Source organism: Coenobita brevimanus, chromosome 41, assembly GCF_032717465.1.
Source record: "Coenobita brevimanus isolate Jiangsu-jjx chromosome 41, ASM3271746v2, whole genome shotgun sequence".
Taxonomy (NCBI): Eukaryota; Metazoa; Arthropoda; class Malacostraca; order Decapoda; family Coenobitidae; genus Coenobita; species Coenobita brevimanus.
Genome location: NC_136994.1, coordinates 8,339,976 through 8,366,033, shown reverse-complemented (window position 1 = coordinate 8,366,033; position 26,058 = coordinate 8,339,976).

The window sequence follows — 26,058 nt, the reverse complement described above, 5'->3', positions numbered from 1 at the left end:
GGGTATGTTAGACCCCAGATTACCTATAATGTAACCTCAGTTGAGTCCTCTTGTGATTTTTTTATTTCAATTTGCTGTCTTTCTCCTTTTGTATACAGAAGGTCCCAACATCGGTCTACTGCAGACCACCCAAGGAATCATGATATTACTTTTCAATTTTGCAAGATTTAATTTTAAAATTTGTATACCTAAAATTTAATCATTTTTGTATAAACTTTAAAAAAAAATATATTTTTTCAATTAAACTTTATTTTTTCTGGCCCTATTTAAAGATAAGAGGTTGAATTATTTGTGTATTGAAGCATTTTGAAATATCTCAAACGGAAGTTGTTTTTTTTTCCGTGGAGTCCGTCAGACCCCACGTTACCTAATATACAGTAGTAACAAAATCAAGATTACCTATCTAGGGATAATGAACCTAGCAGAGATATGTATATAAATCAGTATTTGACCAATGTATTTACAAGTTATAGAAGACCTTTGATTGCCGCACCCGCTTTAGCTACATCACCAAGCCAACACATCGCAAAACGTATTCTTTGTCTTTGAATACACTCCTCAGGCGCACCCTAGATGTACACCACAGACATCTCAGACACAAGCCAAACACGCCTCTGTGGGTGCAGTAAAGAATGATGGAAACGAATGTGACACTCACAAAACTCAACGGTTGCTGTTTGCCAAGTTTTATTATTCAAAGACTACTGTTACCAAGTGAGTGACACTGTTTGAGACACAGAAGAATTTCAGCCCCAGTAGGTGCGGGAAAAGTGAGCCATTGATCATTATTATTTATACTATGAACTGCGACAAATCTACGTCCTACATTTCGTGTTCGTATATCATTATGAATTATTATGTAACGCTGTGGCATTCTGCTCATGTCTTTTGCAATGCTTTCAATCGAGTTTTGTCACACCACCTTTAGAACAGTATATAAACAGTTTAAGATATTTTTTCCCATGGCTCAGCCATTACTTTTCGTGATCGCATCCCCCACCCCCCACACTCAGCATAACCTCTTTCTACACCCACGTACACGTACATAACCCATCAAACGCACATTTTCAGCTGCTTTAATAGCGGTCAGTGCATGCACACACCCGGCCACCAGAATGGACCCAGACATGCCTCTGACACCCATTTCTGACACCGCCAGCAACAGGACGCAAACACTCACGCACACATGTAAACTGACATGAACCCATATGCATGCTCCAATGCTTACATTTTAATAGACATGCAACCCGATACGATTCTCTGGTACACACACACACACACACACACACACACACACACACACACACACACACACACACACACACACACACACACACACACACACACACACACACACACACACACACACACACACACACACACACACACACACACACAATGTGGTCATATGGCAGTGTTCTAATGTGCATATAGATAGAGATAGAGCATGAAACGTTTGAAGCTGATTAGAATGTTACACTGATACAAGTATAAACAGCCACACTTTAATTCGTGTATTCAGATTAGCCTTTACTTTCTTCATTGAGACTATTCCATTCATACTGTATATGAATTAACATGATGCATAATTTAAATACAGGTATAAAGACACATTCCTACAGACACTCACAGAAATACATACTAATATTAATATAGGTATGCATGTAGCCATTTACAAAGGTGAAATTCAACGCTGGAGAGAATGTCAACATATTGCATGATTTCACACACACACACACACACACACACACACACACACACACACACACACACACACACACACACACACACACACACACACACACACACACACACACAAGGATGACGGCCGTGACACCTGCCAGCCAAACACCCAAGCCACACGTAAATCATGATCATGTCGGTTATTCCAATGAAATAGGGATTTATCGCCTCCGTAAAATCTCTCGGGAAATTCTGAGATGAACGTAGAGGGTTATGGAAGACGTCTGGACCCTGCTAGCCATTGTGCCCTCTGCTTTTATTGTTGCTTTCAGGCCACCCACATTGCCCCCCTTCTTGCCCTAAGTCTCACTGCTTCCCCATCAGATCTCAACTCCCCCTCCTGCAGTTCACCCCTTGTCCCCCCAAAATGCATCGCCTGATACCTTCCACACACACACATGACCTCCTTCCCTACCCACAAACAGCGCTGTCTCCCTTCATACCACATTGCCTCCTGCCTCCCACACCTTACCGACTCCTGCCCACCACACCTCATCGCCCCCTACCTCCCACACCCCAGAGCCCCTGCCTCCACAACTCACTGCTCCCTGCCCATACACAACACTGATTTTTGTGCCCACTCCTCGCCTAATAGCTCCCCCTGCCCACCCAACACACGCTATTTCTTGCTCCCCCCAAACATCACTCCCTGTTTCTCTCCTTTCTCTGCCACTGCCCTCCCTCCCTCCCTCTACCCTCCCTTACACACTATGCCTTGCTCCCCACTCCCTGTCCCTCAGTCCTCTGCCTCTCTCTCAAACCGTCCCCACCTCCCACACATTCCAACCCCTGTCCCCACATACTTCGCCCTGCCTCCCACATACTACCCTCTGTCCCTCCTGCACAGTGTCCCATGCTTTCCACACAAAAGTACCCCATCTCCTATCTCCCCACACACCTATCCAGTACCCTCCCTTCCTTCCCCATTTGCCCACTAGCATGTCATCCAGCAGCAGGTAATATCAGATAGTCATTAGGTAAACCAGATTCCGGCTCACTGTGTTACGTCACCATTAATGAAATCATATCACCTAATTTTTGTTCTTATGACTTCAGCTTCCAATCCCTGCATCCCAAGTCACCAATGTTTGCGTCATATCTCGTCTTTCTTTAGCTATTCTTAAGAACAGATATGCACTTCAGATCTTCATCGACTAGCCGGATAAGAATTAGATGTATGAGAGTCCCTCGAGTTATATATATATAATTACAGTTTTGATATGACATACTCGTAGCTATTTCAGACTGCAGCTGCCACATCAGCCAACAGTAAATGACATGAATTCAATAAGCCGCTTGTAACGGGTCGACTGGTTATGGTAACGTAAAACAATGAATTTGTTTAGTGAACGAAGAAAATTAATGGCTTTCGTTCACCCCCTGAACCAATAATGTCCCAAAGTTTTTGGCTTGTGTCATAATAAGAAGACAAGATAATTATATGATCAGGTAGACCTACGCCTCCAGTGGATAAATCTGATTAGTAGACAGTAGCTGAGACCATGCATTGTTTCATTCAAGTTTCATACAAGGGCATATCATGCGGGTGCCCTGCGTCCTCAAGTTACTTATCTACTTTCCTTTATTGTCTAAAATGGAGGTTGGTTTTTGTGTTGTTCAAAAAGTCATATAAAAAATATTAAAGCTTCGTATGGTTGAAAATATAAACAGAGCTATGACTATGAACTGTGATTGGGTAAAAATTGTACCACAGTTAGAACGAGGACCAGGATGCCTCAAAAACTGTGACTAAGAGCACAAATTGTGCCATAATAGCTTGAAGTCCAGTTTGCCTCCAAAACTATTGGTTGTTAAAATTGTACCACAACCACCAAGAGGAAGAGTTCGACTCAAAAAGTATGATTCCTGATAACAACTGCACGGTGCCAATGTTGAAAAAGTTTTGTGTCCCAGCTCGCTACTCTCATTGGTGGTGAGATGGCTAATATAGCAAACAAAAAGAATAAATACAAGGGTTAAAGAGAAAGAACACTCACACAGTGCAATACCTGCAGCCACCAGCTGGTGTAAGTGCAAAAGATTTGGCTTTGTTCTGGGATGTTGACCTTTGACCGATTGTTCTTAAAAGAGAATTACCGGTTCTTCATTACTGATTGAACCTTAGCACTTGTTTGGCCCAAATCAGATCAAAACTGAGCCAGCATTGTCCAATGATCTTTCCCTAGGAAAATCGTTCTCAAATTGAGTCCCTTTATCATTGCCTTGCTGTGGACGTTACCACAGAGTTTGATATAAATCGGATTTTAACTGTTTAAGTTAATCTTGCCATGTGACCTTAAACTTTGACCAATTGTTCTCAAGAAATGTAGGTCAACTCCTTGGCTGTTCCTCGGTCTTTTCACCACATTTGATCCAGATTGCTTATAGACTCTTAAAACATGACAACAAGCAAAAAGCGTTCGGAGGCGCCCATGTTACCTACAGTATTAGTATCGCTGAGGGAGGAAAAAATTATTAAAAGAAGACTCATAGTAGTCTTAGTTCGTCCTTGGGAGGCTTTGTACCCTATTAACCTTGAACTCCCCCGAGGTGTGTAGTATAAAAGACAGTGGTGAAGACTGGATCCGAGAGTAGAATTTTTTTTACGAATAAAAATCTTAAATTATTCCATTGCTTCTGCCAGAAAACTAACATCCATACCCTGCTAAACCGGGTGTAATGCAGAATATTCCTTGCATCATTTGTAATTTATGCATTTTTATTTATGTTGCAGTAGAGCTCGACGTGGTTCATGGTATTAGTTACTTTCTCTCCCACCGTCTATGAATGCATGTAATACCAAATTAAAGGCATATTAAAGTGCAAGAATTGCCTTAGGCTGGAAGATGTAAACTGTCGTTAATTTTCACAAACTGTTTTGATTTTCATAGTTGTATCTATGGCGAATATCCAACGGGCTTTCAATTTTTTAAACAATGAAATTTACCACCTGCTTTATTAGGCAACTTTTTTTTTATGTTTTTACGGGTCATATTAAAAGCCATTTATTTGAACTGTAGTAAAACTCTTTAACGACGGTTTATATTCCATTGCTGGTATACTGATGACCAGCGCAGGGAAACAGGCTTGATTTATGCCTCGTGAACATCTTTCTTATCGATTGCCTGGACCGTCTGCCCAGGGAATCAGGGGAGACAACTGTGCTGTCTTAACTGAATCAGTCCGATGAGGTATTTCTTTATACTTAGTCATTCTTGTCTCCATACGATTTTATTTGGCTTAGAACAGTTTTTTTAAACATGATTTGTTAAATACAGCCTTCGTTAATCCCTTGAACACGAGGTATTTCCTAAGTTGAATAAAATTGTCTGATTGTTGCAAGAAGAAAGAATATATTTGTCATCACAGTGGAGGAGATACGTAGATTTCACCATTCTCCATGTACCTCTTCCGTTCTTTTTCTGCATGCCTCCTACATTCCCTCCCCCGCACCTCTGCCTCATGGATAACACAAGTCTCCTACACATTTAACCATCCCTCATCACCTTGTACTTCTGCTTCCTGTTTTTTATTTCCTTGTCCTCCACTTATCACACCCACTGTATCTTAAATTCCTCTTTAATTCCCATTGGACAAGCCCCCACCCCTGCTTCATGGTTATTGCCTAGTCGCTCCCCCTCTCTTGACCTCCCAACCATCGACTCACATCATCAGTTCTTCATCACCTATCACTTTTTTTTATTCTTAATTTCCCCATCCTCCACATATCTTCTCCCTCTCTACTAGTCTCATCTGACGTACCCCCACCATTGCCTTCTGTCTAATGCCTTATCGTTCTCCCACTCAGGACCTTCTGTCCTTTGACTCAGATCATTTACTTCCATCATTTCCCTTTTCTCATCGGAACTGTTCTTCTCCATCACTGCCTGTTAGGCCTATTTAATGCCGCAGGACTCCCCTTACCCCATAACCCTTCTCAGCTTTCCACATCATCAGTTCTTCACCATCTCCCACTCAAAATTTCATATCTTCCACTACCTTTCCCACTCTGTCCAGCGTCGTGTTTAATGTCTCATCCCTCCCTCACCCATGACCCAGTCCCATCTTCCCACATCATTGCTTCTGCACCACCTCCCACATTTCCTTTCTATTTATTTCTTCCTCCTCCCCATGTCTTTCCTAATCTAATCTGAATGTCTTTTTTTGTACTCATCTAACCATCTCCCACCCCAGCCCTGTGTCTAATGTCTCACTCCCCCGAGATCATCCAACATCACAAATTTTCACCACTATGCTCTCACTCTCTGGAATAGCCTGTCTTTCCCCTCATGAATACCTTCCACTTCTCCCCTAATGCATTTTCCGTCCCTCCCCCCATCGCCTTCCCCTCTCCTAACTGCTTTCTACTTCTTTCCCCGGCTTCCCTTCCCCCCTCCGCTTCCCTCTCCCCTCACCATAACTCACATGCCTCACCGCCTTCCCCTCGGTTCACCGCCTCCTTCTCATCTCACAACCCCCCCCCCTCCTCTTCCCACCTCCCTCTTTCTCTCATCACTTCCCTCCACCACGTATCCTCCTACCTCACTCAGGTGTATTCTTTCCCTTTTTTATATTTACGAAGCCTTGTTGACAATGAATCCCTCTGGATATAGAACCAGTCACACCCCACCTTCCTTCTATATTTCAGGTATTCCCCCACTGTCTCCCCACCCTTGTTATATTGGGCCTCATGTATTTTTCCATGGCTGTATTTTAATGCTAGACTACAGTGATTTTTTTTTTTTTCAGAATAAAGCCGCTGTAAATGGAAATACAATTGGTAAGTTTCGTATTCTTTGCCAGAGTGATAGCAGTGCATATTATTATTCTTTACTTTCATTTTAGGTGTCTTAAGGTTCGTTGGAGCGCAGTAAAATAGTCTGTACTTAGCTGAAAGAAAACATGCAGAGTAAACCTTGTCCAAAAGATAAAGGGATATAGTATGATATAAACACCCCGCACCTCCCCCAAATATCTGAAAGACGAATTTGGACATGAAATAATAATTCCTAATCAGAAACCTTTCTTCGTAAACAACTATATAGAGGCACTTGTTATACAACCAGACTAGTGTACTATAACACACACACACACACACACACACACACACACACACACACACACAAGGGATTCTGTGTGTGTGTGTGTGTGTGCTAGCATATATACATAGTGTGCACACGAGCGTATGCATCCTGTTTGGTCAAAGTGGATGAGGCTGAAAGAGTGAGTGTGCATGAAAGTGAGTGAGTGAGTCTGTGTGATTGAGACTCATAATGTGTGAAAGTGTGGGTTTATGAAAGTGACAGCATGTGAGAGTAAAAGTGAGTGTGTGTGTGAAAGAAAGTGTGTGGAAAAGTCAGTAATGGGGTAAGACTGTGAGAGTGAATGTGAGTGTTAATGAGACGGAAAATATGCGAGTGAGTCAGTGTTAGTGAGAATGTGTAGGTGTGGAAGTGAGTGTGAGCGAGCAGGTGGAGTGGGGAGGAGGGAATGACGAGACGGAGGATGAGATGGAGGGATAGAGTGGAGAGGTATGTGAATGAAAGGGCCCGAGTTGGAGAGAGGACAGTCTGATTACGAAGGGCACGGTAACATGGTCGCAATTCAGTTACTGTAGCCACTCTTTCCAGGATTAAGGCATCTGGCTATAAACAGACGAATGGACAGATCAGTATTCGGAAACCTCTAAATGAAATACCAGTTACACAGCATTCTAGTTATGGAATATCAACCATTACTTAGCGTATGAAAAATGGTTGAACAATAGAAAAATAGTCTAGGATGAAACCCCATTAAGTGAGATAATTTAGGGTCGTTTGCCTGGCTTTCTTATTAGCATCACGCCACTTAGCTCTCACCTTCATTAAGCGGCGCAAGGTGTGGTGTGGGCCGTGAAGGAGGCACGTGAGACGACACACAATCAGGGAGACGAGGGGCGGTGAGGTGTGGAGGCAGGGCGGTCGGGAGGGAACGATGGAAGGAAGTAAGGTGTGAAATAAAGAAGGACAAGGGAGAAGGAGGAAAACCGAAAAGCAAGGTGAAACGTGGGAAAGAGGGAATGAATAAGCAAAACAAGGAAGAAGAGAAGAAGGAAAATGGAGGGAAGGAGGAAAATGGGAAACAAGAATTGGAAGAAGGAAAATATGAGAAATAGAGGTAGGCAGGAAAAGGAGAAAGGAGGGAAGAACTAAAGAGGAAGAGGAAGAAGGGAAGGAATAAGGAAACGATGAAAGGAGAGAACGAAGGAAGGAAAGAAAGAGGGACTGAGTGAGGAAAAGATAAAAAGCTTGGCTGGAATACAAATGCAGGAAGGAAGAAGAAGATATGTGGGGAGGGGAGAAGGTGAGAGAGAAGGCAATGAGGAGGAAAGAAAGAAGAGGTGGCAGAGAGGAAAGCTGAACTGACGTGCTTGGTGAGGGAAAGCAGGAAGACGTGGAAAAAAAAACAAAGGGAAAAAGAGACATACTAACCTGGCGAGCGAGATGGCAGAGGGGAAAAAAGCGAGTGGGGAGAGGAAGCAGGAGAGAAGGAAGAGGTAGCGAAAAGAAAAAGGGAAATGACGTACTTGGCGATGGAAAGAGAGGAAGACATGGAAACAGGCAAATGTAAAGTCATACTAACCTGGAAGTGGAAATGAAGCCGGAAAGAAACAAGGAAGTTGTGGAAAGAAGAAGAGAACTGACAGGTTCGGGAAATGAGGAAAACATGAAAAAAAAAAAAAGAGAGAGACTGACTAACCTGATTCAAGACATGGAAAAAACGAGAAGACAAGAGGGAATAATGATGGACTGCGGTGAGGGGAAAAATACACGCAAGGAGCTGACAGTGGGAGAAGTGTGTGTGTGTGTGTGTGTGTGTGTGTGTGTGTGTGTGTGTGTGTGTGTGTGTGTGTGTGTGTGTGTGTGTGTGTGTGTGTGTGTGTGTGTGTGTGTGTGTGTGTGTGTGAGAGAGAGAGAGAGAGAGAGAGAGAGAGAGAGAGAGAGAGAGAGAGAGAGACTGACTGGAACAAGAGAACATGTTTTCAGAGAAAAGAATGAAGAGCGAAGCAAATGTCATGAGATGGAGAAGAGTATTATTACGAGCTCAGGTGGAGATACTTGAATGAATCGGAGAAAGTAAGTGGAACTGAAGGTAAGGAGGTTTGAGGAGTGAGGGAAAGGTGTATAAGTGCGCGTCCAGACGTGTGCTCAAACAAGTGTTGGCAACATGTAAGCAACACAGTAACGAACACGCTGCAAACATATTGGAAGCAGCAGCGTCCAGATCATGTTGGCAACATCATGATGAAGTCTCAGCTGCCCCGTATGGACACACTTATCTCATCACCTCTGCTGCCAGTGTTCGAAACTGCATTGAAACATGTTTATATACATCCGTCCAAATACTGCTGCAAACATGTTCCCGAACATGTTGCCAGCTGTGTTGCCAACATATGCTTGAGCACACGTGTGGACGGTCCCTTTTAGTCTGCACGCACAGGGGAAGGTGAGGAAAGTGGGAGAGTGGATAAAGGAGGGAGAGCGGTTGGGTGGGGAACAAGGTCGTGTGAGTAGGAATAGAATGGAAGCAGAGAGCGTGTGGGAAGCAACTCCAGACACTGTTATCAAGAACAGAGGAACGGAAGAGCGAAATGCAATATGGTTTGTGCATCCTGCGTCACTGCTACGGCTTTAACGATTTCTGTACAGCCACTGTGCATCCAAGAATCATATGCCTACCGATAAGGACACTAAGCTGGCGATATCACAGCCATGAACCTTTACATAGCAACAGTATTACCATTAACTCTCACACCGTAATGCCATTGCCTAGAAGTCTCACATTACTGCTCTAAAACTAGGAACCAAAACACTGCAGAAATTTCAACAGGAAATATCAAAGTACAGCGCCACCTCTACCACAGAACCACCATTATGCAAGTAGCAAATTTTACTGCACCAGCTCACTTTCATTCACACATTAGGCCCAAACAGCAATCAATAGCATGCCCCAAACCTTCCCGTTTCATTATTTCATGAAATGCAGTACAATTATCATCACTGCTCTCTACCTTGTCATAGTCACAACATTAACCTTCACTGATGGAGCATTTCACCACACAACGCACACTATCACAATACAAACACTGACTGGTACACTATAGATATTAAGCATCACACTGGTTCTTCCCCTAACGTCTATCCACCGCCACCACCACCACTGCTGAACCACCACCACTACCACAGATTCACTCGACACTTACCGTTGCAGCACCACCACAGCCACTAATCCTTAACATTAGAAACCACCAACAACCACCCAACCACCCATCCACGGTCACGTAGGGGTACCACCACCATTCCCTTGGAGTCTCATTCTACTCCACCACCACTTCCATTACCACCACCACCACCACTAACCCTCCCACTGTTAACAGCATCAGCAGAACTCTGGGGCGCTTGAATATTACCTCTGTAAATCTTTTTTTATTCTGTTTTGCGATGCCTCTAACTTTCTTTGTCTTGTCTGCATAAGACTTTTTTTTTTTTCTTTTTTAGTCTTAGTTGATGACCTACGTTTTACGCCAAGCACTTCACGGCGCCATCGGTCCGTTCAGCACATGCTCAAATGATAGCCTTATCTAGACCGCGCTTCCCTTTGCACGTAAGCAACGATTCATGCGTCGACACAGGAAACTCCGTGGTAAATCCCCGACGTGTCTCGCGTAAGCTGAAAACTAATGGGAAAAATTAGCGGGCAAAACACTCCTTCAGAATATTTCAGTCGACATGAAACTGAATCAGGCCCATCTGTGACCCATCTACGCCCATCCTACCATGTTTCATTGAAATTTTTTTTCCAGTTTCGGATGCGCCACACACACACACACACACACACACACACACACACACACACACACACACACACACACACACACACACACACACACACACACACACACACACTGAAGAATAGTACATGAGATATATTAGGTATTTTCATTTTAGTTCCCTGTTATTCTCTCACTCACACCTGATCACTTTTTCCTCACATATCCATTTTCAGTTTATTCTTAATCCTGACAATTGTTATTGATGTCCACATTCTCTTCATAATACATAATGTACATTATCCCTTTTTCCATATTGCAGCCATACTCCGGCATTATCTTTTACTTTGTGCGTAGCGCCTCTTGTTTATATTTTTATTTTTGTTAAATACTTTATCCTTGTCTTTGAGGAGAGGATGGAGAATGAGAGACTTGCTAGGAAAGTGTATATGTGTGAGGTGGGGAGGGAGGCCCGAGGATGTGTCCAGCCACTGAGATACGAAAAGATTTCACTCTTACACGAACACCTCGCCTCTCGCTACGTCCTCCCCTTCTTGCATCCCCTGTCGTGCATGTTCTGGTCCTTTCTTTTCCTCTCTGTTCCAACCCTCCTCTTTATATCCCTTTTGTCTTCATGCAAGCCAGGTTGTTCCAGTGTTTCCTATACCTACCTAGTCGTCTCTCTTTTGTATGTCCTGTTATTATTGTCATTCACTTCCTACGCCAGTCATTTTTATATTCTAAAGCCACCTGTTCCTCTCTTCTCTCTTGTCCCTGTTATGTGCGTTTAAGTTTGGCTACTCTTTTGATCTCTTTACATATTCTCTGTCCACCTAAAACTAGCCTAAAATTGCCATCTCTTCTTATTGAACACTCAGCTGTAAATATATATATATATATATATATATATATATATATATATATATATATATATATATATGCGAGTCATAAAAATGTAGTGTGGAAAGTATGCAGAGCTGTGGCGCTGCTTTATACTGCAAATGAAATAATGAGAATAAGCTGCACAAGGACAGAACTCTCCGCCAATGTAAGCTGTGCGAACTAAGTATTTTCTTCCTTGTTTACACTTGATTGGTACAAACTCATCACAAGCTTCCTACACCTGTGTTTTATTTTACTCTCCCTTTTGCGAGCGCATATTGCTTTCAACTAATACTTCCCTTAACCGTGACTAAATCCTGCCCCTTCATTCTTCCCTTTACTTCTCTGTCACCACTTTGGAGTCCCGACCATTTATTTTCCTCCAGATTTTATTTTTCACCTTAAGTTCTTCCCTCTCTTCCTGTTAACAGACTTCCTTTCTTCTTCAAACTTCCTTCTTTCCCTTGAAATTTTTTCCACTTTTCTTTCACCCCATCCTCTGATTGTGAGCTTTTCCTCCATTGTCCTTATTTACTATCTTTCCTTGTTTTTCTAGTCTCTCTTGTGTCCCCGTGGCACTTCTCCCTTGAAGCTTCTTTTCCTAGTCTTCCAGTCCAACAGAAGTGCGTGTTCTCTGCTGATGGAATGTGCAAACAATGTACTCTTGCAGGTATCTTTTGGCCATCCCTTTCCTGCTGTCTTCCTTCCACCGTTTTCTCTATTTCCCTCTTCTCTCTCCCTCTCTCCCCTTAAACTCGGCCAACCAAGGGTCTGATATGTTTTTCGTCTGAACTCGACTCTCTCCATTGCCCTGCTTCTGTGTTTTCACTCTTCTGGTTTTCTGACATTGATGTGCCCCTCTCTCCCTCTCTCTCTCTCTCTCTCTCTCTCTCTCTCTCTCTTTTCTGCGTGGCTCTTCTTGTCTGTTTAGAATACTCCTCTTATTTTTTGTCTTAATCTTTCTTTGTCTTTCTCATTTTCCTTTCTTCTCCCTTCCTCCTTTCCTTAGGCAGCCTCGTACTTCTTGATCCTTCTTGACTGCCTTTTACTGCTCTCCTCTCTCTCTCTCTCTCTCTCTCTCTCTCTCTCTCTCTCTCTCTCTCTCTCGTTGGCTTTTTCTTAGTTCCTCTCTCCTTCTGTGGGGTAACTTTCCTTTTGCCCTGCACATTATAGCCTCTCTTTTGCTTTTCCTTCCCTTGCTACAGTCTTTGTTTTCTCTCCCTCTCTCCCATTTTTCTTGCATTCCCCCCCCCCCTCTCTCTCTCTCTCTTTTCATTCCATATTCTTTCCCGCTTCTCTTCTATTCTATACCTTTCAATAACCCGAAAGCCTGTGTTCAACCGCTATGATACGAAAAGATTTCACTCTTACACAAATTGTTTGCCTCTCGCTGCATCATCCCCATTCCCCATCCCCTGCCTTGCTTGTCCTTGTCCTCTTTCTTGGCTTCCAGTTTATTTCTGTCTTCCTCTCTTGTTCTCCTGTTCTCGTGAGGCAGGCCAGGCCGATCCATTGTTTCCTGCATCTATTGTGATCTTGTCTCTCTGGCTTACACCTGTTCTTATTACATTTTTATTTTCCTCATGCATCTCTCCTGCTTATATTCTCCTTCCCATCTCTTACTCTCTTCCTCCCTCTGATCCCTATTCTCTGCATGTGGGTTTGGCTTCTCCAGTTCTTACCACTTTAACTTTCCATGAAATTGCCATCTCTTCACTTTGAATGCTGAATTTTAACTAAAGGATAACATAACAGTCACGAGGAGAGCTATGAAAGGATATAGAACTGGGGTCTTGTATCATACTGCCACTGAGATACGGGAAAAGGACAAAAATCTCCAAGTCCAGGGGGCCGAACTAGTCTTGTATTCCATATTAACGCCTGATTCGATCAAATTAGTCATATTCTTCTTATGTCAGTCTGTGTTTTATATTTTTCCTACTTTGAGGGCGCTTCTTATCCCCAAGTAATCCCTTATTCTACACGTAGCTCACCTCCTTCACCTTCTTCATTCTTCCTTGTACCTCTGTTTCACTGTACGTTTGAGTCACGGTAATCACCAATCATCTTCTCCTCACTTTCTCTAAATTTTTCTCTCCACCTTCTGTTTTTCATTTTGAGTTTTTTCCTGCTGTCTATATTTACCAGTTTTCTATTTTTAGGCTTTTTTCTGTTCCCCTGGCACTAAGTACACCTTCTTTTAACCCTTTTAGTCCGATGACGTACCTTTTCACTTATTCTTGATACCTGCCGTTGATTGTAGACGGCTGTGTAGTGAAGAAATTACTATAAGCAAGGTCAGACATCTCAGTTCGTACGATCTCTGTGTTATATAGAATAAAATCGTCTAGAGACAAGCAGAAATTACATAAATACATCAAGGGAATAAAGAGGTTGGTTTTTATTTTTCTCACATATTCATACTTTCTCTCTCCGTTTCTCTAATTCCTTCATCTTTTTTTTTTTCCTAAGAGCCTTTCTTTTTCAGTATTCCTTCTCTTCCTTTCGCACCTCATCTTTTCATACTCTTTTTCCTCCGTTTTCCTATTCTAGTCTTTTTCCAGCTTTCGGATATCACCTTTCTGATTCTTTCGTCTCTTTTCCTCTTTCACTGGCTTTCTGTCGTTTTCATCCTGCCCTCTCGCCTTCTCATATTCCTCCCTTTATTTTTTTTCTTTCTCACGTCGTCCACCTCCTTTTTTCTTCTTCCGCTATCTATTATTGCTTTCTGAGTTCTTTTCCCCCCTGTCTTTATTCACTGGCTTTCCTTTTTCAGCCTCCCAATGTTTCCCCCGTTACTCCTTCCTTTTTCTGTTCTTCTCCTCCTTTCCCAGTATAATGAAAGTGTGTGTGTGTGTGTGTGTGTGTGTGTGTGTGTGTGTGTGTGTGTGTGTGTGTGTGTGTGTGTGTGTGTGTGTGTGTGTGTGTGTGCACGCGCGCGCGCGCCTGCCTGCCTGCCTGCTTGCATGCTACACTTCATATCCACCCATCTCCTATAAGCCACCCTCCACCTTCTCTCTCTCTCTCTCTCTCTCTCTCTCTCTCTCTCTCTCTCTCTCTCTCTCTCTCCGAATAAAACAATCTCTCCTTCCCTCTGTATCTTGCCTTCTTGCCTTTCATATCTTCCTTCCCTCCCTCTTTTCTTCACTATCTCTCTCAGTATCTCCTTCCTTTCCCCATATCGCCTTCCTTTCATCATTCCTTTCATATTCTTCCTTCCTTCGATATTCGCTTTCCGTTCGTCCATACTTTCCTTCCTTCCCTCCATACCCTCCTCCCCTCCGGACTCTCCTTCCTTGCCTCCCTACTCTTCTTCCTTCCCTCCACTTTTCATTTCCTCCTATCCAACTCTTCTTCTTGTAGCTATCATTCCTTATGTTTCTAACAGTTCTTCCTCCCTTAAATCTTCTCACTTTTTCCATCCTTCCTCCTTTCCTCCATCCTTCTCCGTTTTTTTCATCATTTCTCATTTCCTCCTTCCATCTTACATTTTCTAACCTCGCCACTTTCCCTACAGAGCTGTTATTTTCTCAGCACCTTTACTTCTCATTCATAATCTCCCAATCCTAGTCAGTGACTTCTAACTTTCCTCCCAACCCTTCTCTTGCTCTCATTCTTTCCTTCCACCATTCTTCTTCTTTCCTTCCTGCTCGTCTGACCCTTCGTTTCCTTTTTCATCCTTCCTTCTAATATTCATCTCTTCCTTTCATCTCTCTTATCATTTCTTGTCCTGCCTTCCAGTACTTCTAGTCATTCCTTCCCTCCTTCTCTAACCCAACCCTCATGGTCTTTTTTCCCGTCTTTACTTTTCCTTCCAACTCTTTCCCTCCTTACAACTCTCCGTCCCTTTTCCCTCGTACTCCTTGCCATCCTCCTCCCTCCCTCAATGCCTCCAACCCTCACCTCTTAGTCATTCTCCTTCCTTCAGACTCTCTTGGTTTTTCTTTACATCCTTCCTTTGAATCCGACACTCTTATATCTATTTCCCCTAGCCTACTCTCTCTCTCTCTCTCTCTCTCTCTCTCTCTCTCTCTCTCTCTCTCTCTCTCTCTCTCTCTCTCTCTCTCTCTCTCTCTCTCTCTCTCTCGTGTTTCAGTGTCTCGGTCTTTATCTTTCAGTCTATTTCCTTTTCCGTTTTTATTACTAATATCTGTTCAGCTTTCTCATTTTTCTTTGTTTTTTCCTCTTTTCTCTTTTTAATTTTCGCTTCTTCTTTTCCTTCCTCCTCTTCCCTCTTTCTCCTCCTCTTCCCTCTTTTTCTTCCCCTTTTCTCTTCGTCTTCTTCGTCCTCTCTTCTCCTCTTATTTCCACCTTCCTCTTGCTCTTCCTTTTCCCTTATTTCATCCCTTATTTTTCTGTCACCTCTCCCTCATCCTTTTCTTTCTTCCTCTTCCTTCTCTCCATTTCTTCCTTTTCCTTCTCTCCATTTCTTCCTCTTCCCTCTTCCTCCCTTCTCCTCCTCTCAGCCTAATCTCGGGACAGGCGACGGCAGTGAGGGTAAAATACGCCTCCATCATACGCGTTCTGGGGCGGCCAAGGGATGAGTGACGCCCTTTTGACAGTGTGCCCTTGACCTCTTCCAGACTACGGAAGCTAGGGCAATTACTTTTGATGGTAACAGCGATGGTAATGATGTTTGGTATTACAGTTTTTTTGCAATTTTGATACGGTTATGCATTTTCCAAGAGATTTTTGTAACTTAGCAGAATCTAAATTAATGTTCTTTTGATATGTTGGTACGTGTTGATTAATTTATTTACTGTGATTCTAACACTATTTCAGCTAGTTTTATCACCATAGAGAACATTAGTATATACACAGACTAAAATATACACTGTATCGCAACACTGAACAGGAACGAAAGCGACACTGACATGTATGAGCAGTACTTGTGACGCCGGTGGAGGTGCCAGCGGAGCACGAGGGAAAACGGTGGGTGTATGGCAGCTGCTGCAGCATTGATGGCAGCTTTACCGTGGGTCTCTCTCTCTCTCTCTCTCTCTCTCTCTCTCTCTCTCTCTCGGGAATGTAGCTAGCAAGTGTAATTTTCGAGTGACCTTGCAAAAGGCCTGTTGATATAACAAGCGCAGTCTGAGATTATAGGGTTCATGGTGATACATAAACAACAAATGCCTGCAGTGAAATCTAATTTTTATCATTACTACAATCAGCAACCACTCACAATGTAATTCACAGCCATCGTCATAACCGCCAGCATCCATCTTTAAGAATAAAATTACTACCTCCCACACTGGGAGAGTTGCCGGATACAACCAAAGCCTTGTCAGTGAGAATCGAAATACCTGGAGAATGTCATACCAGATATTTTATCCGGCTGACAGAGTTCATCCATCATGTAGTGAAGGCGGTTAAGAAGATTTTTCCTAAAGCTATAGCACATTAAACCCACCCACAACTTACAGTAGAATATAACATGATCGTCATCATCATCATTATTATCTTCATCATAAAAACAGGGTGCAGGAAAGAGCAGTACGAAAACTACCAAACAGCGCTGGGCTAAAGTGACTACCAATCATCCAGTATCATTCAAACCATCGGCTCTCCAGTCGGGTGTGAACCATAAAAGGCTTCATTGTGAAGGCCCTTGACGCTCACTGCACACTTAATGTCACTCAGGGTTGAGCAACTTACCATTTTTGTCATAATATGTCTGGACTGAGCAGTCTTGTCTCAGGCCGCTTTTATTCTGATTATGCGTTAAAGGATCGTCTAATGAATGGTTGGCTGGAACAAATTATATACCTGAAGTACTGTACGAATAAAAACAAACGATAAAAATTATGTTCGGTGAAATCGGGGTATAAAACAATGTAATTTATGGAAATTATACTTAAGCTTAAAAAGTATCTTGTATCAGCCATAATCATTAATTGCTGTAAAAAATGATTGTGAAATCCAAATTGATATGTGACGAAAATTTACCAGCGCAGTGAAAATAAAGCTTAAACTCCAGTGGCATAAGTGTTTGGAAACTCCCTGTACTGTTGTTTGCAAATGATTCTGTGTTAAGTGAAGACGAAGGGGAGCTGCAAGGTTTGTGGATGAGTTTGGGAAAGTGTGTAAGAAACGGAATCCTAAGGTGAATGTAGGGAAGAGTAAAGTTATGGTCCTCGAGAGAAATGAAGTCAGTGAAAGTACAGTGTGGCTGGATGAGGAGGAAATGGAAAATGTGAGTGCGTATAGGCTAAGTGCTTGGGTAATGTGATGAGTAAGGATGGAAGTTTTTACTGGGTGAAGTGCTTGAAAGGGTACAGCAAGGAAGAAAGATTGCTGGTTCCTTGAAAACAGTGATTAGAAACAGGGAAGTGAGCATGGAAGTGAAAAAGTTATTACATGACGGCATTGTGATACCAACTCTAACGTATGAAAGTGAAGTTTGGACCTTGTTGGAGGGACGCAAGTAAAGAGTGAGAGCAGTGGAAATGAGTTATTTGAGAAGAGCATGTAGAGTCACATGAAGAGACAGACTGACAAATGAGGAAGTGAAGGAGTGTTGTGGTGTGGATGTGAATGTGTTAGGAAGCGTTAGGAGAAACACACTGAGGTGTTTGGGTCATGTGGAGAGGATGGAGAGTGAGAGACTGACGAGGAGAGTGCATGTGAGTGAGGTGCAGGGAGGGAGAGGGAGGGGGAGGCCAAGGATGAGATGAAAGGATGGAGTGGAGAGGTATATGAGAAAGGGGTGTGAGCTGGGAGCAGGGCAGTGAAAAGGTGGGGGACAGGGCAACATGGAGGCGATTTATTTGTGGCCACTCCTTACGAGAGGCGTCTGGCAATAGACAGACAGATAGAATGATGGCATAAGTAATTTAGCCTGCATAATAATTTATTAACGGCACATAATCTTGACAGACAAAACGATGAACACACATGAAGAAATTCTATATCAGGTAAAACGGTATTGAATTATGGTAAAAAGTGCCATAGTGATGCATATTATTTCTTCTGACAAAAAAGAGAACGAAAAATAACTGGTGGAGAGGCAGAGAACATCATTACATGTGCCTTGAAAACAAAACTAGAAACAATATAAAGTATATAATATTTCTGAAGAGAACAACTCTGTCGAGGCATATAACGTCCGGAGAAATATCAAGTTAAAGTAAAGAAGAATATTCAAAAACAGGAATTATCAAAATATATCCATCGGCTGAAAAGATTGTGTGTGTGTGTGTGTGTGTGTGTGTGTGTGTGTGTGTGTGTGTGTGTGTGTGTGTGTGTATCTATCTATCTATCTATCTATTGCCAGACGCCTTAATCCCGTAAGGGATGGCCACAAACAAATCGCCTCCTTGTCGCCCCGTTCCACGCCATTTCACTGCCCTGTTCCCAGCTCACACCCCCTTCTGTCATATACCTCTCCACTCCATCCCTTCATCTCATCCTTGGCCTCCCCCTCCCTCTCCCTCCCTCCAACTCACTCATATACACTCTCCTTGTTAGTCTTTCACTCCCCATCCTCTCCACATGGCCAAACCACCTCGTCGTGTTTCTCCTAACTCTTCCTATCACATCCACATCTACACCACAACGCTCCTTCACTTCCTCATTTGTCAGTCTGTCTCTCCAAGTGACTCACATGTTCCTCTCAAATATCTCATTTCCACTGCTCTCACTCTTGACTTCTGTCCATCCAACAAGGTCCAAGCTTCACTTCCATACGTTAAAGTTGGCATCACAATAATATCGTGCAGTGACTTTTTCACTTCCATGCTCACTTCCCTGATTCTTATCATTGCTTTCAAGGAAGTAGCAACCTTTCTTCCTTGCTGTACCCTTTCAAGCACTTTACCCTCTAAACTTCCATCCTTACACATCACACTACCCAGTATTTACATGCACTCACATTTTCAATTCCTCCTCATCTAAACTCACTGTACATTCATTGACTTCACCTCTCTCAAAGACCATAACTTTACTCTTTCCTACATTCACCTTTAGATTCTGTTTCTTACACACTCTCTCAAACTCATCCACCAAGCCTTGCAGCTCCCCTTCGTCTTCACTTAACACCACAGTATCATCTACAAACACAGTACAGTAAGTTTCCAAACACTGCCCTCTCTCATTAGGGCCGCTCCAACATCCACTGCCCTACCTTGAATCTTTTGTAATACCCCATCCCTATACTGACTGAACAACCAGGGAGACATGACACACCGTTGTTTCAATCTAACTTTCATATAGAAAAAGTCACTCAGTTCACTATCCACACGCACTGCAGCCTTAGCACCGTCATACATACTCTTCACGGCATTTAACAACTTCTCATCACAATCCTTGACTATCCACCCTGTCATACGCTTTCTCCAAATCCATGAAGACCGCATTCAACATCTTTCCCTTCTCTAGAAGCTTTTCCACTAAAGATCTAAGAATGAATATCTGACCTACACAACCTTTTCCCTTCCTGAAACCTCCCTGTTCTTCTCCAACTAATTCCTCTGTTATTTCCCTAACTCTGTCAATAAGTATCCTACCATATACTTTTCCTATTACACTAAGAAGACAAATGCCCCTATGATTAACACATACTTCTTTTTCCCCTTTTCCTTTATACAGGGGAATAATTATACCTGACTTCCAATCCTCCAGGACTCTACCTTCCTCCCAGGCCAATCTGCACATCTTCCACATCCATTCTACTACTATCTCTCCCCCATGCTTCAGCATTTCACCACACACTCCAACAATTCCTGCAGCTTTCCTCATTTTAACTTTCTTCATCGCTTCCACAACTTCCATCTTACTAATTTCTTCCTCTCTTCTCACATCCCTCTGTCTCCCAGCCATTCCCCAGCCACTTACTCGTATACCCGCATTACTTACATTTTCTATGTTCAACAAAGCGTTAACGTGTTCTCTCCATCTACTCACTTTTTCTCCCTTCTCCACTAGTAATCTACCATTTTTATCTTTCACTTCCCGACTAACTTCTTTGGCACCCTGTCTAACTCTCTTTACCTCTTTCCAAAACATTTTCTTGCATTCCCTCCTCTTTATTCCTTCCAGATTCCTCATCCACTTTCTTCTTACTCTCTCTTACTAATCTTTTCACCTCTCTCTTCCTGTCTACATACATCTCTCTCTCCCGTCTCTCAACTTCTTCCATGCCCTTGTTTCTTATCCACTCTTTATATTCTTTCTTATTTTGTGCCACAGCCTCTCTCACCTCTTCTTTCCACCATGCTGTTCCCTGTGCTCCCTTTCGTCTTCTCTTCACCCCACACACCACCTCACATGTTGCACAGATTTCTTCTGTGAATATCTTGCACACACCTTCCACATCCCCCATCTGCTCCAACCCATATTTCCCCAATCGCTCCTTCACTTCCCTCTTTTATTCTGCCTTTTTTTCATCCTCTTGAAACTTTTCCACCCTCCTTGTATGGGCTATTTCCTCCTGTTCTTCCCTTCTTCTATTTCTCCATTTCGTTTGGACACAGATTCTGACCACCACAAAGTGGTGGTCAGAGAGTCCACTCCTCCAACCTCTATATACTTTTGCATCCATTATACACCTTCTCATCCTGTCATCCACACATACATAATCAGTCATTGCCTTCCGTTTATTCAGTTCACAATCGACCCTTCTCATCACTCGGCACGTAATGCCTGTGAATCATTTTGTGCCTGAAGAGGGTGTTAGCTATCACCAACCCCCTCCCGGCACAAATGTCTGCTAAAGCACTGCCATTCTCATCCATCTCTGCAAGCACACCCCGCTCTCCAACTGCTCCACCCACCTTCATATTCCCTACTTTTCCATTCATATCTCCAATTAAAAACACTCTCTGATTCCTTTCAAACTTTTCCATGCACATTTCCACATTTGTCCAGAACTTTTCTTTCATTCTGCTTGCACGATCTTGCTTTGGTGCATACACGCACACAGTCGCCCACATTTGTAGTCTAACTTTCAGTTTGACCCATACAATCTTTGAGTCAACTGATCCATACTCTCTTATATTCTCCTTCCATCTGTTACTCACAACAATGCACACTCGCTCATTTGCCCTCTCACTCTCACCTACTCCCGTGTGTGTGTGTGTGTGTGTAAAGTAGTTGAAAAGCAGAGATTATTAAATTATACACTTACGAAATTGAATATATATATATATATATATATATATATATATATATATATATATATATATATATATATATATATATATATATATATAAACAGCTGAAAGCAGAAAGACAATGTACACACAACAAAAAAACTATCGTTACACCTTCTGCGCGATATAAAATGACACACGAATGAAGGTTTTTGATAACAGCCTCCTCCATTGGTATCCCTGCGTGTGTTTGTTGCATATTTATTATAAGCTATATCCATTGCTTCTCCCATGCATATTTCTACCTCGTCCTATTTGGCAACTCACCCACTGTCAGGCTTACCAACCCTAGCGAGACAGCCAAGTTGTTCAGTATGAAACACATCGGACCCCCCTGTAACGATAGTTTTTTTGCTGTGTGTACATCCTATCAAGAGATAAAAGGGGTGCAAAATATGACGATCTACACATAAAATAAAACTTGAAGGTCAGCGTCTGGTCAAGGTTGCCGGCTGCCACGCTTCCGTTTCCTATTTTGAAAACCTCTGCATAACCTGTGCTGCATTTCTGTCAGTCCTCCCCTCCCTCCATTTCCCATTTCCATTTAGCTTTTTATAGGCACTTTTTTTTTTTTTAATGGTATGTCTGAGAGTTTGTGGTAATTGATTTGTTTGTCACTCAGGCTGTTCGTCTCTACCTGCTTTTGGTATCTTTAAGTTTCTCCTCTTGTGCCTTTTCTCTGCTGAGTGAATCCGGTGGAATGCAGGCTGAAGCAGTTCTCTCGGTCCACAATCCTCCCTTGGGGGGATAGGGAGGGAACTGAGGTACGTTTGCATAACCGAATAGTGGAACCACCCAATTACATCGGTGTAGGCGCCTTTGCCTATCATCATTTCAGATATATTTCTGCTTTTTATAGGTTTTGTTGACTCCTTAACATCAACCTTGTTTATAAATTTGCAACCTTCTCACGAGTTTTGTTATTTCAATCACAGAGACCTATATATATAGGTACGCAGTCTCTCTCTCTCTCTCTCTCTCTCTCTCTCTCTCTCTCTCACACATACACATATTTGCAAGGTTCAGAATTAATCTGGGGGAAAATATATAAAGAAATTGTTTACGGCTTGAAGGTTTGAAGGGATTTATGGTGAGGATGAGGGTCGGGGTTAAGTGTTTATGTAACCAAAACACGTGAACAGTATGTACATCGAAGTGCTTATGTGTATGGCTGTTTTGCATGACTATATTTTAGTGAATATAACTGTGTGCTAGTGTATGTTCATGAGTACGACTGTAAACAAGATCTATCTATCTATCTATATACCTAGGCTGCTTCCCCCAAGGAAAGGGAGGTAAACAAAATGCAAGCAAAAATGTAAACATTACTTGACTGACTTTCTTCTATTTACCAGCATCATTCAGTGTACTGAATCACATAGGTCCCTGTGCCCATTCCCGAGAAACTCAACGTACGAGTACCAGCAGTGAAAAAACTGCAAGGAACGAAAAAAAAATATTCTCCTGGGGGGAGGGGGACCTTCACTAGAGAAAAACAATATTGTTTTCCTTAACTATTCTTCAAAGGTACCTTGATAGAAAGTACTGAGATAGGCAGGCTTTGAATACAAGTAGGCAAGAATGGAAATATTAGGAGAAACATGTTTTTTCTCTGATGAGGGAACGTTTAAAGCTAAGAAAAAAAAAAGAGTCAAAATTGCCGGAAAAAGTACTTACAAAGAAAATAAAAAAGCTTCAAAGAGAAAGGGAGAGTGAGCGAGAGTACACCCACGGGCCTGAAAATAATATAATTTAAAAAGAATTCCTACTATTTCCTTTTCTTCTTAGTTTTTACTCGAATTATTTCCTATCCATGACACTGATTCCGATTCGATATATACCAGAGGGTTCCTAATTTGATTTCCTAACATTTTTATGTATACTTTTTTCTATCACGGTGTTATATAGTGATCCCTCAGTTCTCTCTCTCTCTCTCTCTGCCTTTTTATTAATATTTTACCTTGACTGCATCTTTCCTTTTATTCATTCTACTTCTTTTCACTGTCTCGTTTTTCCTCTATTCATTCATACATTCCTCTGGGTTCTCCTTTATTCCATTCCCTCCTTCATTCTGCCATCTCTTCATCATGCCCTCCGGTCCTTTCATTTTCATGACTTGTCTTCTTGGTTCCCTGTTTTTCCTCGACAGTTTCCATCTTCCTTTCGACCTTTTCTATCTTTTCTCTCCTTCAGTGCTTTCCCCATGATTCTTTTTATCCCTACATTTAGTTTCTTCTACCATGTCTGTCTCCTTCCACTATGTCGTTTTGCTCTCTTCCCCTTTACTCTCATCATCAATACTTTCCATTTAATTCTTGTTTCCGTGGCTACATATTTTCTTTCTGCTGTGTCAGCTTCGTTAGGATCTCTGTTTCACTTCTTCCATGTATTAGTAGTCTCTTTCTTACCTCGACTATATATGCTACAGCTGACCACATATGAACCTGAGACAGTATCTTTGTGAAGAAGAGGTCTATTCACACCCGACATTGTTGCATCACATTTACTTGGCCATTCCGTCTAATATTTGACGTCTCATATCATTCATGCTACTGCCAGCAACAAACATGTGAATACGCCAGGCCTGTCCATTGCAACAGATGTCAGGCCTCATCTATGCACCGATGCTTTTCTAGGTTCATACGTGGCCATCTGTACAGCATTTCTCATTCCATGTCCATCTCTTTTGAACCTATCTTTCATTCCACCATCTTCCTTACATTTCGCTTCTATTTTGTTTCCTAAATCACTGTTTTGTTTATTCCCTGCGATCTTCTCATACTTTTTTTTTCTCGGTTTTCTCTTTTCCTCAATACTCTTTCACTGGTGTTTCTTTCTTCCTTTTTCCTGCTCTTGCAAAGTGTGTGTGTGTGTGTGTGTGTGTGTGTGTGTGTGTGTGTGTGTGTGTGTGTGTGTGTGTGTGTGTGTGTGTGTATGGTTATATGTATGGTTGTATGTATGTATGTATGTGTGTGTGTGTGTGTGTGTGTGTGTGTGTGTGTGAGAGAGAGAGAGAGAGAGAGAGAGAGAGAGAGAGAGAGAGAGAGAGAGAGAGAGAGAGAGAGAGAGAGAGAGAGAGAGAGAAACACAACCTTATGTGACTGCAAACTCAGATTCAAAGGAGATGAGTCCTAAGTAGCCTAGAGACTATGTAAAGGTACCGTCTTAATTGGCATTGGAACTGTGCAGCTGTTTTAGGGTACGTTATTCGCTCTCCCCATTCGGCGCTAGGGAAAAAATGAGACATTTAATTAGTTAAGTTGAAAAGAGGAGGCTGAACCAAATTACTGTCAGGGAGGTTTTTGAATATTAAGAAAAGAATCAGTGGCAAGGAAGCAGAAATTATAAGAAAGAGAACAAAAGCCTAAGGAATACCTGCTGAAAACCTATATACGTATTTTCCTTGGTGACTTTACACCACACTTTATGAAATCAAATTTTTGGTTGTTAGTTACGGAATATCATGAATGGGTGACAAGGAGGAAGCAAAGGGAAAAACTATATAAAGCCAGGTAACTACATACTAAATGAAGATTTTTCTTTTAACTTGAAATGACCCCACCTTGTGATGCATTTCGTATAATACTTTTGCTGCTGCGAGACAGTTTTATTCAGTTTAACTTTCGATTTGCAGGGGTTAGATGTACTTTGAATTCACCGCGTCACATGAAGACGTCTGCTTAATTCTAAGTAAAACGGTCTGGAGAATAAGTTGATAAACACATCATCAGACTGAAGAGATTAATCTACGTGGAGGCAGCCATTTCTAACGCCTTCGGATTCATTATGTGTGTGTGTGTGTGTGTGTGTGTGTGTGTTTGTGTGTTTTATTCTTGCTATCTCCAGACCTTTTAATTTGATCTGGAGGGAGTAGATGATCGACTGCATCTGACTGCGAGTGCAGAGTTTGGTGGCGTAAAATTAGATAATTAGCAAATGATACGGAACTTGTGTACAAATTTCAGAAAATGATTGTATAGTTCATATAAAAGGAGCATTAACAATTCAACTCTCATAACTACTAACTGTTGGACGAGTTCATTGTTGAATTTTGTTCCGTGGTCTTGATCATCAACATATTACTTTAAAAATTGAATGACTTCAATCTAGTCTGACCCTTAGCTCTTCCACCGGATTTGGTTCAGACTGGATCAGAATTTAAACGTTTAAATTGACTTCGTCATCTATCACTCCCTGTGACCTTGCATTTATTGACTGATTGTTCTCAGACTCGACCCTCTTTATCTTTGTTGTAACCTGAATCCTTTGAATAAAAACTGTCTAAGTTGGCCTTGCCATGTGACCGTGCCATCTGACCCATTGTTCTCAAAAATATATAGGCAGCCTCTTTGTTGATCCTCAACACATCCACCAAGAAAGATCCAAATTAGATCAAACCGTTTTTGTTATTTTGTTTACACATAGACAATCGGGTTGAAATTTAACACTAACCTTTAATTGGTTTTCCTTAAGTAT